Genomic DNA, 15,472 nt, shown 5'->3' with positions numbered 1-15,472 from the left:
AGTGGGGGAGCACCAGGTATACCAGCTTCAGCAAGCATCTTAGAAGATGGGCTACAACAGCAGCAGCAACAACAACAGCAACAGCAACATTAATATTTTAGGCATTTATATTTCCCTTTCAAAGCACTTCATCTAGGCTGGGGTGGGGAAGCTTTTTCAGCCTGAAGGTCACATTCCTTTCTGGGCAGCTACCCAGAGTTCCCATGGATGGGGCCAGGTGCAAAATTGGGTGGAGCGATGAGTAAATTTTGCAGTGGGCTAGTTTTTACGCATGCTCCTCTCTCTCGACCCTCCACCCAGGCAAGCAAGAGGCATTAATAGAGTTAAAATACACATCTCAGCCAGGCAAAGAAGCACAGAGAGGGTGCAGGAGGGCTAGTGAGGGATGTGGCTTGCAGAGATGGTGTGGGGTATGGGGAGAGTCTCGAGGGCCAGACAGAAAGGCTTGGAGGACCATGTTTGGTTTCTGGACCTGAAGCTCATTGGTGGTGTTGAGGGGACCAGGTTGGAGAAGATTGGTAGAAAATGCCTAGTTAGCTGGAAGAAGGTAGAAAATACCTAGTTAGTCTGACATACTATAAGGCCAGGGATGAGGGGCCTGTGGCTCTGCAGATGTTCTCAGGCTCCATTCTCAATGGCCAGCAGTCAGGGATTATCATTATTTTACCAATTTATACAATGACAGTTGCAGTCCAGCAAAATCCGTAGAGCCAGAAGTTCTGCATCCCTGTACTAAGCCAACCCCTGTGTCCTTGCATTAGTCTTCCTGGGTAAGTGGAGAAAAAACCTTAAATTGGAGGCTGGGACAGAGTCTGAGAACAGCTGGATATAACGAATTTTCATTCGCCTTTGCTTTTAGGATCTTCTTGGAACATGGAGTTGCCATCAGTCATTATCTTTTGTCTGACTGAGACCCAGAAGCCATCAAAGGACTCCACGGAAATCTTAAAAGGAAAGAAGGTCCCGGCTGGCTTTGCTTAAACCTGAAACCATTTTTATACGGGACATTAATCCGGGGCCTGCTCAGAAACTCTATGTAGTCCTCCTGGAACACTCATAAATTGTTCTGCCTCTCTCCACTTTCTCTCTCCCCCCTTTCTGTCTTTCTCTCTTTCTTTCTCTCTCAACTGTGGAATCTGCTCTCTGGTGTATTAGCCCTCCTAATGGTTTTTCCTTTCCCTGACAGAAGGAATTGCTGAGCAGAAGATTCAAGAAATATCCTACTTGGGAATGAAGAGGGAGGATACTGGGGGACAGGGAGAAAGGGACTTGCTCCAAAAGCTGTTCTGTCCCTCTCTGTGCCACCCGTCCTGCCAGGGTTGCACCGTTTCCTGCAGAGGTGCAGGGTGGACGAAATGATACAATGACAGTCGGGGCCGATGTGTTGGCGGCGGGGGAAGCAGAGTGGCGGCAGGCACAACTTCGGATCCCAGGATTCTCCTTCCTCCTCTCCACCTGTCACGACGCATTAGGCTCAAGCGTGCCCGGCTTGCCGAAGGAGTGACCCCAGACTGAATGGGAGAGCGCTGGTGGAAAGAACTCTAATTGTAGCCTCGTTTTCACACGTCAGTCACTTTTCACAGCACTGGGCTTTCTGAAGCTCGACTAATGTTCCTCCCCCCCTTCAAATCCCAGTGCTGAATTATGCTGAGATGCACCCTGACGATGGCGTTTCTAAAAGGAACAAGACCTCCAATGGTGGCAGGAGTGGGGACAATGGGAAGTGGCGCCTGCTGGCCTGGTGAGCTTATCCACCCGTCCACCCTGCTCTTCCTAGAAGTTCAGGCACCGTTCAGGTCATTCATTCGAGTCACATACTGCCCTGTGCACAAGCCTTAGGGTGGCTTATGACTAAATCAGATAAGATTAAAAGAATACATGTGTGAACCCCCACACCCTTAAATTAACAACACAACTCATAACAAACCACCAAACTGCAATTTACTCATCTAACTATGCCATTTGTCCAATTAGGTTTCCTGCAAATTCCAGCTAGAAAGTGTGTCTTAACCAGTCACCTTAAACTATGAAGAGGTGAGGCCAGGCATACCTCAGTAGGGAGTGAGTTTCACAGGTAAGGAACCACTACTGAAAAGTCCCTTCCTTGGCGCCTTAAACCATGCTTACTTGAGTATAAGAACAGCCAAGAGGGCCTCATCTCTCAACAAACTGGCAGGTTGATATGAGATTATGGGAGGAAAGGTTCAGGGAATCCATAACTCTCTGATTTCTGCCCCTCCCCATGATTTTAGACAAATTATGTCCCTCCTATAGCCTTCTAAAACATTGAGGAAGCCAAGGCATCATCTGACCCCCCTCTTACTCAGATACTCAGCTCAGGGTAGAGAGAATTGATTCATCCTCACAGCAACCCTATAAACAGAATACTTTGTTAAGCCCATCCACAAAGACTAAACTTTAGTTTTTCTTTCCTGAAACAGAATACAGTGGTACCTTGGTTTAAGAACAGCTTAGTTTATGAACAACTTGGATTAAGAACACTGCAAACCTGGAAGTAGGTGTTTTGGTTTGTGAACTTTGCCTTGGAAGGAGAACATGTTCCACTTCCTGTTGATTGTGTTCCATTTGTAAATTGAGTCCCCCGCTGCTTTGGGAAAGTACGCCTTGGTTTAAGAACGCTTTCCTTTAAGAACGGACTTCCAGAACGGATTAAGTTCGTAAAGCAAGGTACTACTGTAGATGAGACTCTCACAGAACACCAAAGGCTGCACCCAATGTCAAATCCTTCATTGGTTTGTGTGGGCATGATCACATAATTATGGGATGCACAAAAGCCCACATGAATACTGAAGCAAGGAGCAGGTTTGTCACCAAATTTTGGCTGACTTGTATCTCAAATACAACATTTAAAAAACATTTTGCACACCACTGAGTATCAATGCTCCGTTAAGATAAATGAGCCATGTATAGAGAAGCAAGGAAGCCATACAGTTTGACAGATATCCAAATAGACCACAACAGGGATTTCAGATGAGAGAGTTTTCCACCCAACCCCCTTCCTTTGACAAAAATAGATTTAGTTCAGGATTTATTTATTTTTTAAAGGCTTTTGTGGTTTCCCCCCCTTTTTTGTTAACAGAGCACTGATGACTTGGTCTGTCAAAGCTTTAGTCTTCAGCCCTTTGGAACATCTCCAAGTTTGACTCGGCACAATTTCTGGAAGGTTAAAAGTACACTAGATAAAGGAGCAAGTGTTTTAGAGAAACAATTCCCTCCACAATAGGCACGATAATCCCATTTATGTCGCTGTGTGCTTTGGGGGAAATGGAGTTGTTTCCTGCTTCTCGGCGTTTACATCGCACATCTCTTTGCACAACCAGCAGAACCCTTTAATGTGGGCAACATCAGACCTGGAGGAAAATGCAGCCCACTATGTGGCCCTCAAGACCCTCCCTGGATCTCATCCTGGCCCTGCTCTGTGCCCTCCTTGAGAGTTTCTGCCTGATGGCCTGAGTCCTTGGACTGGGATTAGGCCTGATGTTTGCATGGCTGGAATGTAACCTGTACAAAGTATGACTCACATTGGTTGTTCTGGCCACTTTTGCTACTGACCTGTGTCCCCCCCCCGTTACCCTTGAGTCGGCCATTGGGCTGACAAAGGTTCCCCACCCCCCGCCCTGCAGACTTAAACCAGAAATGGGAATCTGTGGCCCTTCAACTCCCATAACCCCTAGGCAGTAAATCCCATGGGTGCAATGGCCCAACTACCTCTCAGGACCACAGGTTTGCCATCCCTGCCCATAACAGTTGGGAAGCAGGGCCTCTCGGGGACTATTTCCTCTCTTTTAAGGTCTCCAGTCTGCTTTGAGATCCTTGTGATTCTGCTGCTGAAAGATGTTGGGAATAAGAAAAGATCCATTCAATGGGAGTGTTATGGAACAGCCCCATCGCACCAAGGTGTGTTTCCCCCATACCTTATTGCCTGCTTTTAAGCAACTACTTAAGACTAATTTCATCTTCTCTTGGCATTAAGTGATCTATATGTGCGCACACATACCCGTGCCAGTATATCAATGCAAGAAATAAATAACAATGAAAAGTAAGATTGTTGTTAATAATTTATAAATTAGTTCTGGGCAAGAAAGCCTTGATCACTTGTGATCCTTTGAAAACTCCATTGCTGCCAACCTAAAAAAGTGTTCTGGCAAGCAGAAGTACATTATAGAAACATCAGATGGGGCCTCGCTAGATCCGGCCAAAGGCCCATCTAGTCCAGTATCCTGTTCTCTCAGTGGCCAATCAGATGCTTATGGAAATCTCGCAAGCAGGACCTGAACACAAGAGCATGTGACTCTCAGCATCTGGCATTCGGAGGCATACTGCCTCCCACTGTGTCTTTACTGCTGTGTCAACCCAACTGTCTAGGAAAAATGGGAGAAAAGCTGGCTCGTAGGTACAAAGTTCCTAAAACAGGCAATTACATCATGGTCTGAGCTTCATTTGACCGATATGCTGACTAAGGGATTTCAGACACACTTTAACCTCAAAATTTTAGCAACTCCTTTCATGTGTAAGACCTGGTCTCCCTCTCCTCCCACACTTTTCCAATTTTGAGGTTATTTGTGTTTCTGGATCCTTTAACGAGCATCTAGTTTTAGCAAGTAAGACATGGAGAGTAAGTTACCTACTGGAAAATGCTAATGGGAGTAGAAGCCCAATGATGACACCATCAGCCTGACCGAGGGGTAAACCTCCAGGACTGGACCATTTCAGGCTGTGTGTGGAAAGAATGTCATGTTTTTATAGCATCAGGGATGGGAACCTTGGGTCCGGGTGCTGAGAGTGACTCCCCTCCCTGGCCTCACTATCTTGCCCAGGCCAAGCCAAGTGAATGAAAATATGTGGCCCATGGGCTGTAAAGCCTTCCCCCATTTTATAAGCTTTACCACTTAAAAAAATCCCTTACATGTAGCAATAAATTGAGGAGAGGGCTTTGCTCAGCCTTTTCCATATGCTCTTTTTATAAATGAGAGGTTTTTTGTTTTCTTTTTAAAGGGGGCGCAGACTGATGTAGTCGAGACTGCTCATGTTTCAGCCCTTCCAGGCCTTGGAAGATGAGGTATCTTCAAGTGACGGGGAGCAGGACCCTCTAGCAGAGCTCCATATAGATTCCAAAGAGCCACTGAATCTGGACCCTTCTGCTCAGGGCTAAAGGTCCCCACACCAGTGGCCTGGATGCCTGACCATATCTCAGACTCTCGTCCCACAGAGTAGAGGAGATGAGTCAGGCAGCAGCTTAGGTCCAGCTAGCTTTATGTGAGGCTCCTCAGGAGGAGGAGGAAGTGTATGGAAGCATCTGCCTTGATCAGGGCCTGGCAGGCAGCCAGGAAGGGAATGGAGCCCTAAACTCCCAATATAAACTCTTTGCCCGAGCTGCTTCACTGCTGAAGCAACAGCTCTGTCTGTCCCAAGCTCCAGCCTGCCTGAAGTGGGTTGGGTTGGGGGTGACATGGTTGCCTGATGTTTCAAATATCCATCTGACACCCATCAAAAGGCCATAGTCAGTTGACACTCTGCAACCTCTTGAGGATACTGCCAGTCAAACAGCTGAACCACAGACCGTAACATACTCGCAAGCTGTGAAAAAACTGACCTTATGAGAAGCTTTGAGGAGTTAATGAAAAACCATGAACATTCCTTTCTCCGCATCCCATGTTTGAGCAATTAGATTCATTTTGAGAGCTGCCCAGGATCACAGAGCTGAGTTAACATCAGCAACCGTTAAAAACAGCCTCCTTTGCAAACAGTACCCCCCACCCTGTAATTGATTTCCAAAGAAAAGAAGGTCATCCAATGGGAACAAATTTGGATTGCCTCCCTGCGCCCTGTCCAGTGTGGTCTCTGACTGATATCATCCTAGGAAATGTGAGAGAGGCGAAGGGCTGTAGCTTAGAGGCAGAACATCTGCTTTGCATGCATGAAGTCCCAGGTTCAATCCCCAGCATTTCCAGGTAGGGCTGGGAATATCCCTTGTTTGAAACCCCAGAGAGGCACTGTAGACAAGAGTGAGCTGAAAATGAGCTGAAATGCCCTCATCCCCACACATTCAGGACTTGCAAAGGCACTCACAAAAGTCAGCAGATATCACAGAGGGCCTTCAGGTCGCACAATCTGCATACCCACTAAAACCTCCCACCCTGAATCCTGGGAACTGCAGTTACATAGCTACAATTCCCAGTACCCTTACAAACTACAGTTCGCAAGATTCTTTGAGGTGGTGGAGGAACATGTGTTTTAATGTATGGCTGGGGATGCAACCAGCCAGGAAGCTAGACGAGAATGTTATCATGCCTCTTAAACCGGAAGACGCAGGAAATGCCTGACCTTACCCAGTCACAATTAAGTCCAATGCCTCCTAGTGTCTAAGCTGTAGAATGGCACCATCCACACACACTTTTGCTCAGCCCTAAGTTTGTTTGTATTGGTTGGAAGGAAGAAATGCTTCTGTAAGGCAAGAAGGGGAGTGCCGTACATATACATAGAACCGAACCCTGGATGCCGCACATCTCGTGGCCTGCAAATTTTCAGTGAAGTCAAGCTATGCTGAGCCACTGCTAACTCCCCGCAGAACAAAAGCGCTTAGAAAGCCATTATATGCAATAACTGTTAAATGATGAGACACTGTTTACTCAGATTGTCAGATAAATTCTCACTCGCAGGAGGTTGGCCTGGGTGTCCCGAGAGTCATCTGGTTTTTATTTGCAACGTAAAATGTAATTAGCAGCAGTAACACAAGCAGAAGAATCCAATAAAAGGGGGCTTTGCTCTTAGCAGGTCCAAGAGTGACCATTTATTCCCATATATGTTAATGAAGAAAAGTATTATTTTTTTCATATACTCCTCCACCTGCGTGCAAAAGAGAGAGGACAACAATTTTCAAAAATGGTAACATGACCTCTTTTGACACACACAAACCTCCAGAGAATCCTGGTAAGAATAAAATCTCAGCAAATCTGAGGAGCCCTGGCTAAGACGCCAATTCTGATGTCATTTTTGTTCCAAAGCAAAAACTAAGAAAGCCATTGGTGAGGACATAGCAGTTGATTTTTTTCTTGGCGGCCCCAAAATTCACATAGGAACATTGGAATCAGACTCCTGGTCCACGAAGGTCAGTATTGCTTACACTGACTGGCAGCAGCTATCTTGGATTTCAGACAGGGGCACATTTCCAGTCCTACCGGGTGATGTGCGGAATTGAAGTTGGGACATCTGCATGCAAGAGAGATGTTCTGTCGCTGAGGTGCGGGCCTTCCCTGGACACCTCTGTACTACTTGCTCCAGAGCTCTCCTTTCTTCATAGGGGTCAAAGGTTACAACATTTGGAGCCGCCAACTTGGATGATTTCAAAAGAACACTAGACGAATGCAGGGAGGACTGAACTATCGGAGGCAATATGCCTCTGAATAGCAGTTGCTGGAAATCATAAGTGGGGAGAGTACAGTTGTGCTCAGGTCCTGCTCATGGGTTTCCCACTGGGGCATCTGTGAGACCAGGATGCTGGGCTAGAAGGGGTTTGGGCCTGATCCAGCAGGGCTGTTATAGTCAGTGCTGGCAATGGACCGACGGTCCCTTCATTCTGATTCAATCCAATTTCGCCTCCTCTATGCTTTCCAATCTGTTCCCTTCCTCAAAGAGGGACGGCAAATCTAGAAATGGGATTCCACTCAGCTTTTATCATCCATATCGATCCCTCTCCCGCCTTCTGGATTGTGCATTGCTCTTGCCTCAGGTTATGTGAGTGTGTTGTGTGTGCCAGCAAGAGAAGGGTTAAGGAAATGTTTATCACAAGGCTGGCTTCAGAGTTGAAAGTAATGTGATCAGTAATGAATTTTGTGTTACATTAGGTTGTATAAATGGACAGACAAGCGCAGACACCAAGTGGCCAGGAGTCAGGGCTAATTTAATGAGGCTAAAATAGAGACAGCACCAATTAGACGCCGGGCCAGCTCAGTGCTCCTGCAGGGACTGCAAATGAATAGGTACAAATCAAATTACTGACTAATAGAAGCAGTACAAGAGAGGGCAGTCAATGCTAAATGCATTAGGGTCTTGTGACCTCTCTGCTCTGAACAACAGAATCCCAAATTTGACTTTAAAAATAAAATAAAAAGGGGGGTGGGGAGGGTGGAGAGAGAAAGAATAATAATAATCAAAGAAACTCTTGTTTGCTTAAAAACACACACGCCAAGAGCATTGGTTGCAAAATGCTGGAAAATATTTAAACGTCGGCCATTTTGCACGAGCAAGGAGTGTTTTCCCTGGGGAGCGAAACATTTTTCAAGGCTCCATCGAAGTCGGGTGTCCCTTTCCACAATCACTGGGTAGTTCTATAGAAAGGGTGTCTGGGATTCCTGGGCACAGGAAAGTGAATGCCACAAGTTGCACTCAAGGATGTACAGGGCTTGGCTACCGCAAAAGCTTGGAAAATAGGAAGCATTGATTCCCGTGAATGTGGCAGAAGCAGAGAGCGACGGGCTGGAAGACGCCCAGCATGGAAGAATGGGCTGCACCAGAAAGCAGCTGTGCAGGAGCAAGCGAAGGAAGGATATTATGCAGCCCAAAACCTTACTGGGTATTTTTTTTTAATAATGGCTTCAGTGGATGTGATTTGAAGTGTACCTCCCCTTAACTACAGAAGGAAAGTGGCAGAGATGGGGGAGAAATTCGGTTAGTTTACATTTGCACATGAATCCATGTAATTCCTGAAAAAAATGTACAAACCGAACGTGGCTATTCCATGCCGAGGAGTTAGGTGGGCAACCCAGGTTTGCTGTCTGGGAACATGGGTGGATTCCAACCCGTCACCAAGGACCCAACTGGCTTCTGTAACAACGAATGTTCATGCCCAACGTAGGCTGCTATAGCTGTTCCTGTATCCGAATAGCCTGATCCCAGGGCCTTCTTAGTGGTGGTTCCCTGTTTGCAGAATGCCCTCTCTGGTGATGCGTGTCTGCCTCCCTCATTATTAACATTCACATTTCCCTTCAGGTATTGCAGTCCTGAGCCGCTTTTCCATAGCTCAAAACCAGCACTTTGAATTGAGCCCATTAACTAATTGGCAGCCAGTGCAACCAGTCCAGGATGGATGTAATATGCTCAAACCGTCTTGTGAGCAACCTGGCTGCTGAATTCCACAGTGGTCAGTTTAAATGTCTGTATTTCAGTATTTTAGTATAGAAACACTTTTTTAAGTAAAGCAGATATTTAAATACGTATGCTATCCTAAAGCACACATTTCAAAATGTCTTTTATCTGAACACCTGCATTTTCAAATGCATTTTGGTGCACTTTTTGAGCTGAGACCTGTAGCACAAAACGCTGCAAAGTGCAAGATCAGAAGGAGAATTTTGCACCAGCAGGTGCAGATTGGGTAGGTTTGCGTCAAGATGCAGAGCCAATGAAGCTTTCCTCCATCCCTGCCTCTTAATCTATAGTTGGAGCAACTTCCCCTCTGGAAATATTTTAGCGCCACTGTTGTCGTCTCCGGGCCAAGCTTAAAATGCAGACGGGGCTCTGGCGAGGTCCAGCTCCCTTGCTCAAAAGCATGTGCATGTTTAACCTTCAACGGAAGTTTGGGAGAGGAAATGGCTCATTGAGCTGCCTACATTGGGAGCAAGCCACTGTTCCTCCCCCACCAAGGAGGCTTAAAAATGGCCCATCGCCAAGATTCCAGAGATTTGGAAGTCATTCCAGAGCAACAACAAAAACAAAAAAATGTAAAAATATTCAGTTGTTGGCAATGGTACTGCAGCGAGGAGTGACCAGTTTCCTTTCGGAAAGCTTACAGGGAGTCGTATTAAATACACACTTCCTCACCTCGGCGCTGCAAAGGGACAAATAAAATGCGAAGCCAGTTTTTTTTTTACTGTCTTGTATAAAAAAAGCTCTCTAATGGACTTTGCAGGATGAAAATAGTTTAGAGCTGGATGGTGGCAGGTACATGCATTCCTGCACTTCCAAGACGTAAAAGCAGACATGGGGACGTGATGGAATGGGAGGGAGATGAAACAAGGGGCTAAGGCAACCTCCAAACGAATGCCAAAAGCCCATTCAGAGGAATAAGATGCTGACAGAGCGAAGCCAAAGTTAAAGACGTTCAAAATACAGGCATCCGGATGCTGTAATTCCCAAGCTGTATGCCAGAGCACATGAGTCTGCCACAAGACATGCATCTGTAGAGTAAGAACAGCCTCTTGTAATCCATCTTAGAGAGGGTGCCTGCTGCCTCTCTTGATTTCATGCTCTTCCTGGATCAATCACCCCCCCCGTCAAGATGGCCCCCTGCATGATCCACTGCTCTGGCTCTGCACGCTTCCCATCCTGCTCTGCTGGGGGCAGGCAGTTCCAAAAGATAAGAGAGACCCAGAGCAGAATTGTCTGCCCATTGCCTCTCTGCAGAAAGTCATGGCTCCAACCAAATCAGGGACATCCGGATCTTGGAAATGCATAAATCAAACGCTGCCAGAACTAAACCGCAGATGTGCCACTGGAAACAAAGCTGTAACATGGAGCAGGAAACCATTTTGGCAAACAGAAAGGACTTTGCCTGGCACTGCAACGACATCAAAGTCAGTGCCAGGTAAGATCCTCTCGGAAGGGCATTTTGCCCTTAATGGGGAGGATGGCTGCAAAGAATCAGCAGAATCTCTAAAACTGGCAGAGGGGAGCAGTCCCAGCTCCAGGACGCCCTCTCTGAGACCCCATCCCTGGATAAGTCTCCACATCTCCACCGTCTTTGATGAGGATGCGGGTGGCGCTGTGGTCTAAACCACTGAGCCTCTTGGGCTTGCTGATCGGAAGGTTGGCAGTTCAAATCCCTGCAACGGTGTGAGCTCCCGTTGCTCTGTCCCAGCTCCTACCAACCTAGCAGTTTGAAAGCACCAGTGCAAGTAGATAAATAGGTACTGCTGTGGCAGGGAGGTAAACGGCGTCCCGTGCGCGTTTCTGTCACGGTGTTCTGTTGCGCCAGAAGCGCTTTAGTCTTGCTGGCCACATGAGCCGGAAAGCTGTTTGTGGACAAAGCCATTTCCCTTGGCCTGAAAGTGAGATGAGATTTGTAGAATGTAGGCATTCTAGACAGCTCAATACAAAAGTATCTGTGTTTGGACTGGGTTTTCATTTCCATCTTGGAGCTGAAAAATAAACGCCACTGTCTGTGCATACTTCTATTGGGGCTGTATCTCTTGGATGACAGTTTATGAAGGGTGGACTTGGATTTAGATAGACACAAAGCTGTCCGGATCGTTAGATTATGGGGCCAAAAGGCCATTTCCCTCAGAACAGCCAAACTGTACGACCGGCTCTATTGCTGAAGCCACATTGAAAATAGATTCCTCTTTTCTCTTCTTTTTCCGCTATTCTGATCGGGTTCCTTTTCCGCTTGCTGTCTGATAGCTATTTCTGTCAAGTCAGAGAAAGCTTCAAGTGGAAAAGACCCTTTTGGTCATCGAGGTAAATGTCCCCAGCCAGCTCTTCCTGCATGCCTTTAAGCAATTTTTAGCAGATGGCTCCAGGCTGATTTTTTATGCTGACTAGTGTAACTATCTCTTACAGAAACATTTGAAAAACAGCCCCCCTTCCTATCTTTCCAAGTATAGGAAAACCTTTATTTAATTTTTAAATTGAAAGGTAGGTCTGTTCAACCAAGCAAAATCTTTTTTGCTTGATTCATCGCCAGTCTTTTAACTGTTTAATTCACCAATGACCCACTTCAACGTAAAAACCTTTGCCAAAGGCCCATCTAGTCCAGCATCCTTTTATCCCAGGGACCAGCCAGCTGCCCGTGGGAATCCTGCAAGCAGGACCTGAGTGCAACAGCATTTGCGATTCGCAGCAGCTGCCATTCAGAGGCACACTGCCTCCAACAGTTCAGGGGGAACAGAGCAATGACAGACCAAAGGGCCTACTGATGACTCCAAGAATAGAAGAAGAAGAGCCTGATGGATCAAGTCGGGGGCGTGAAGTCCAGCATCCTGTTCTCACAGTGGCTAACCACATGCTAGAGGCTTTCTGTTAACACACATCCTCTCCCCCTGTAGAAACAGGGGAGAACACACATACTTCAGAGGAGGGCTGGAGAGCCTGTGGCCCTCCAGATGTTGTTGGACTCCAGCTTCCATCAGCCCTAACACAGCATGGTCAATGGCCAGGGGTGATGGGAGTTGCAGTCCACCAACATCTTTTATTAAAGCAAATTCCCTGCTCTGCAGTTTCTACGGAGGGACAAAACCCATCTTCGTTTTTACGTGCTGACACAGAAGACAAGCCAGCCAAACAGAAAACCAGGGTGGGTTCTGTGTTGTATCTAATGTTCATCATAGTGTGGGAGGAATCAATATTATTTAATCACACTCCTCTTTTAGTTGTTGCTCCTTTCCTTTGGGAAGAGAAGACTCCCTGGAAAAGACCTTGATGTTGGGAAAGATCGAGGGCACAAGGAGAAGGGGACGACAGAGGACGAGATGGTGGGACAGTGTTCTCAAAGCTACCAGCATGAGTTTGACCAAACTGCGGGAGGCTGTGGAAGATGGGAGTGCCCGGTGTGCTCTGGTCCATGGGGTCACGAAGAGTCGGACACGACTAAATGACTAAACAACAACAACAACTTTTCCTTTGGAGGAGACAACACTGGAAGCATAAGAGCGCCTTGGGAGTCGGGGAGGCACAGAAGCAAGCAAGTAGGCAAGGTGTCTTGGCTGCGAAGCAACATCAACACCCTGCTACCCTAGACCAGCTTCTCCTGAGATAACTCTTTGTCACTCTCTGAGAAGAGTTAAAATTGAGCCATGCTGTTAGAGAGCTGTGATCCATGGTACAGTCCAAGGTGGCTTTAGGCAAAGAGCACCCTAATTGTCCATTAGTAGCTACTGTCTCCCGCCCATCGCCAATTGACCACCAAGGCTCTGTTTTGCTCACACAGCAGCACGCTTCTTGCTCAGAGTTAAAAACAGCACATTCCAGGAGTTAAAACACTTATTCCAGACAATATAAGAAAACCAGTTGTGGGGAGAAATTTATTGCGCTGCTCGACAGAGACTTCACTGCTGGTATCATTTAGTCCAGCTGACTGGGTGGAAAAGCATTAGAGAAAGTGAAGACTAAGCAAAAAATAATAATAATGTTTTTAAATAAAAGAGAGACAAATGGCTGTTTCAGCCAAACGCTTTCAACAACAGAGTAAATATTCGGGGGGTGGGGTGGGTGAGGAGAACGGGGATGGGTTTCAAAAGCAGCCAGCAATATTCTGTCTGAGATATAGCAGAAAGGGGCAGCCATTCATCTTGACCTCTGCTTGCTCTTCAGTTTATAGCTTGGCAAGGTTTTAATGAGAAATTCAAGCAGCTGTTTTAGGTCCCCAGGAGCATTGTTCAGGGGTGGCCCAGAGGGCCTGTGCCCCAGGTCTTCTGCACCCTCATGCCCCACACCCCAATAGTCTGATTCAGTGTAAGACAGCTTGCTATGGACTTCCCTCATTGATAACATTGTGTGCTAGTCTTTGCTAAATCATCCCTTTGGAACCCAGGCCCCAAACTCGGCAAAAGGCTGAGGAGCGGAGTTGCACCAGACCTAACATGTGGTGCTTTTGGGACTGCTTCAAACTTCCTTGAACAAGGAGGGCTAGAAACTTGGCTTCTCTAGAACAGCAAACAGCAAGATTCACCAGTTTTTGTTTTTTATGCTATATTATATATCCCCAAACTGTTTGGCACAGATACCTGAAACACAATCTCTGACCTGATCATTTTTCTTTCTCTGAGGCACAAGCAAGAGGGTACACAACACAACCTTTCTCCCCTCTGAAAAACTCCAGCCAGGCGCTGTTCTAATGCTGGTGTTGAGTTGTTACTCGCAGTCCAAACGGGATCTTTCTTGCAGGGAAAGAGGGAATTTGCTTAACACCAATCCCAGCCACCAAAAGCGCCTGCAATTTGCAAGCATTCCAGCCTCCCGACGGCCTCTTGAGCCGAAGCCTAATCCCTGGGAGTGCCATTCCATTTATGTTAATGGGCCCTTTAATTTATCACAATAATGGACTGTGATGAAGATGGATTAATTTGGATTATGGGAGCCAGCACTCTCTCGAAGGCAGATAATTATACACCCAGAACCTCATCTGCACATTTGCTGTTGATCAGCGCAGATGCCACGCGAGGGGAAGCAAGACACGTTCCCGTGGGGCACGGAGTGGGGCGCAGTGTGTGGAGACTGGACATTTTTAAGGTGGGTTGTCACAAGCCCCAAATCTGCAACTGTCCCAAGACACAAACATTTGTTTTCATGTCGCCATGGCAGACACAAACCCTGGAGGGAGGTGGGCTGCCATCATGCGATCGGGAGGGTTCAGAGGCCCCAAAGAGTTTGAAGTCAGAAGGGAAGGGAGAGTCCATTTAGGTGGGGTGAGGGGGGTGGGCAGAAAGACCACCAGCAACTTTCTCAAAGGAATTCTGGGAGTGGGGCTATCCGGAGGTGCTTTTGGAAATGTTAGCAATATTGGGAATGTAATGTGCACCACAATGGCTCGCAATGAAGGCATTCATTAGCTTCTGCATCATCTTTCTGCAACTTGGGTGTCCTCCAGATCGCTATCAGATCCCAACTCCCGTCAGGCCTACTGTCAGAGGCAGGGCCAGTTGCTGGGGATTGCAAATGGGGACAGCTGCTGTTGCTGCGCTCAGTTTCCTGTTGGAGCATCTAGTTGGCCACTGGATGCTGGACTAGCTGGGCCATTGGCCTGATCCAGTAGGACTCTAATGCTACCAGCCCCAGCCAACAAGACCAAGGGTCAGAGATGATGGATGCTGTAGCCCAGCTACACCTGGACGGCCACAGGCTGCCTTTCCCCTCTCTAAGCTGGAGTCATTTCAGGCCAGAGTGTGCTGGGGAAGCAACAGGCAGCTGGGATGGGCACAGTCAAGCCAGGATGCTTGAAGCAGATCTGACACCTCCCTCGGTCCAGAGAACCACATGGCCCAAGAGGCCTGTTATATAGTTTCAAGACCTTCTATCCTCCCTCTGCTAGAAAGGTACAATTCTGCCACTGCCAGGGCCCCATCTGCACTACACAACCAGAGCAGGATCATAACCAGTTTAAGCAGTTATGGCTTCACCCCCAAAGAATTCTAGGAGCTGCAGTCTGTTAAGAATGCTGAGATTTGTTAGGAGACTTATCCTTCCCTATCCGAGATTACAATTTCCAGAGACGTTTAACAATCAACCCCTCTTCCTAGGGAACTCTGGCAACTGCAGTTCTGCAAGGGGAATTGGGGCCTCCTCACAACTCTCAGCACCCTTAACGGTTCCCGGGATTCTTTGAGGTAAGTCTTGATTGTTTAAAGTGGCGTGATGCTGCTTTAAATGTATAGTGCAGATGGGCCCTGGGTTTTGTGTGTTAGATTTGTCAACCTCCCCCACCCTCTGCAAATGCTCCAGCTATATCTAAGTGCTACCCCAA

The 15,472-nt window shown here is 47.1% G+C and overlaps 1 protein-coding gene and 1 long non-coding RNA gene across 7 annotated transcripts in view; one reads left to right on the top strand and one right to left on the bottom strand.

Annotated features, from left to right (window-relative positions):
- Nucleotides 1-4,064, top strand: part of LOC310832725 — a 48,690-nt gene extending 44,626 nt beyond the window's left edge. The window contains exons 7-8 of the long non-coding RNA XR_014558368.1: nt 860-960; nt 1,187-4,064. This is a non-coding gene — a long non-coding RNA (uncharacterized lncRNA). The remainder of the gene's footprint in view (nt 1-859; nt 961-1,186) is intronic.
- BCAS3 (BCAS3 microtubule associated cell migration factor) overlaps nt 1-15,472 on the bottom strand; it is a 454,783-nt gene that overhangs the window by 6,191 nt on the left and 433,120 nt on the right. The window lies entirely within an intron of this gene.

This window comes from Podarcis gaigeae, assembly GCF_964106915.1.
Source record: "Podarcis gaigeae genome assembly, chromosome: 15".
Lineage (NCBI taxonomy): Eukaryota > Metazoa > Chordata > Lepidosauria > Squamata > Lacertidae > Podarcis > Podarcis gaigeae.
This window is presented reverse-complemented; position numbering and strand designations above follow the sequence as displayed.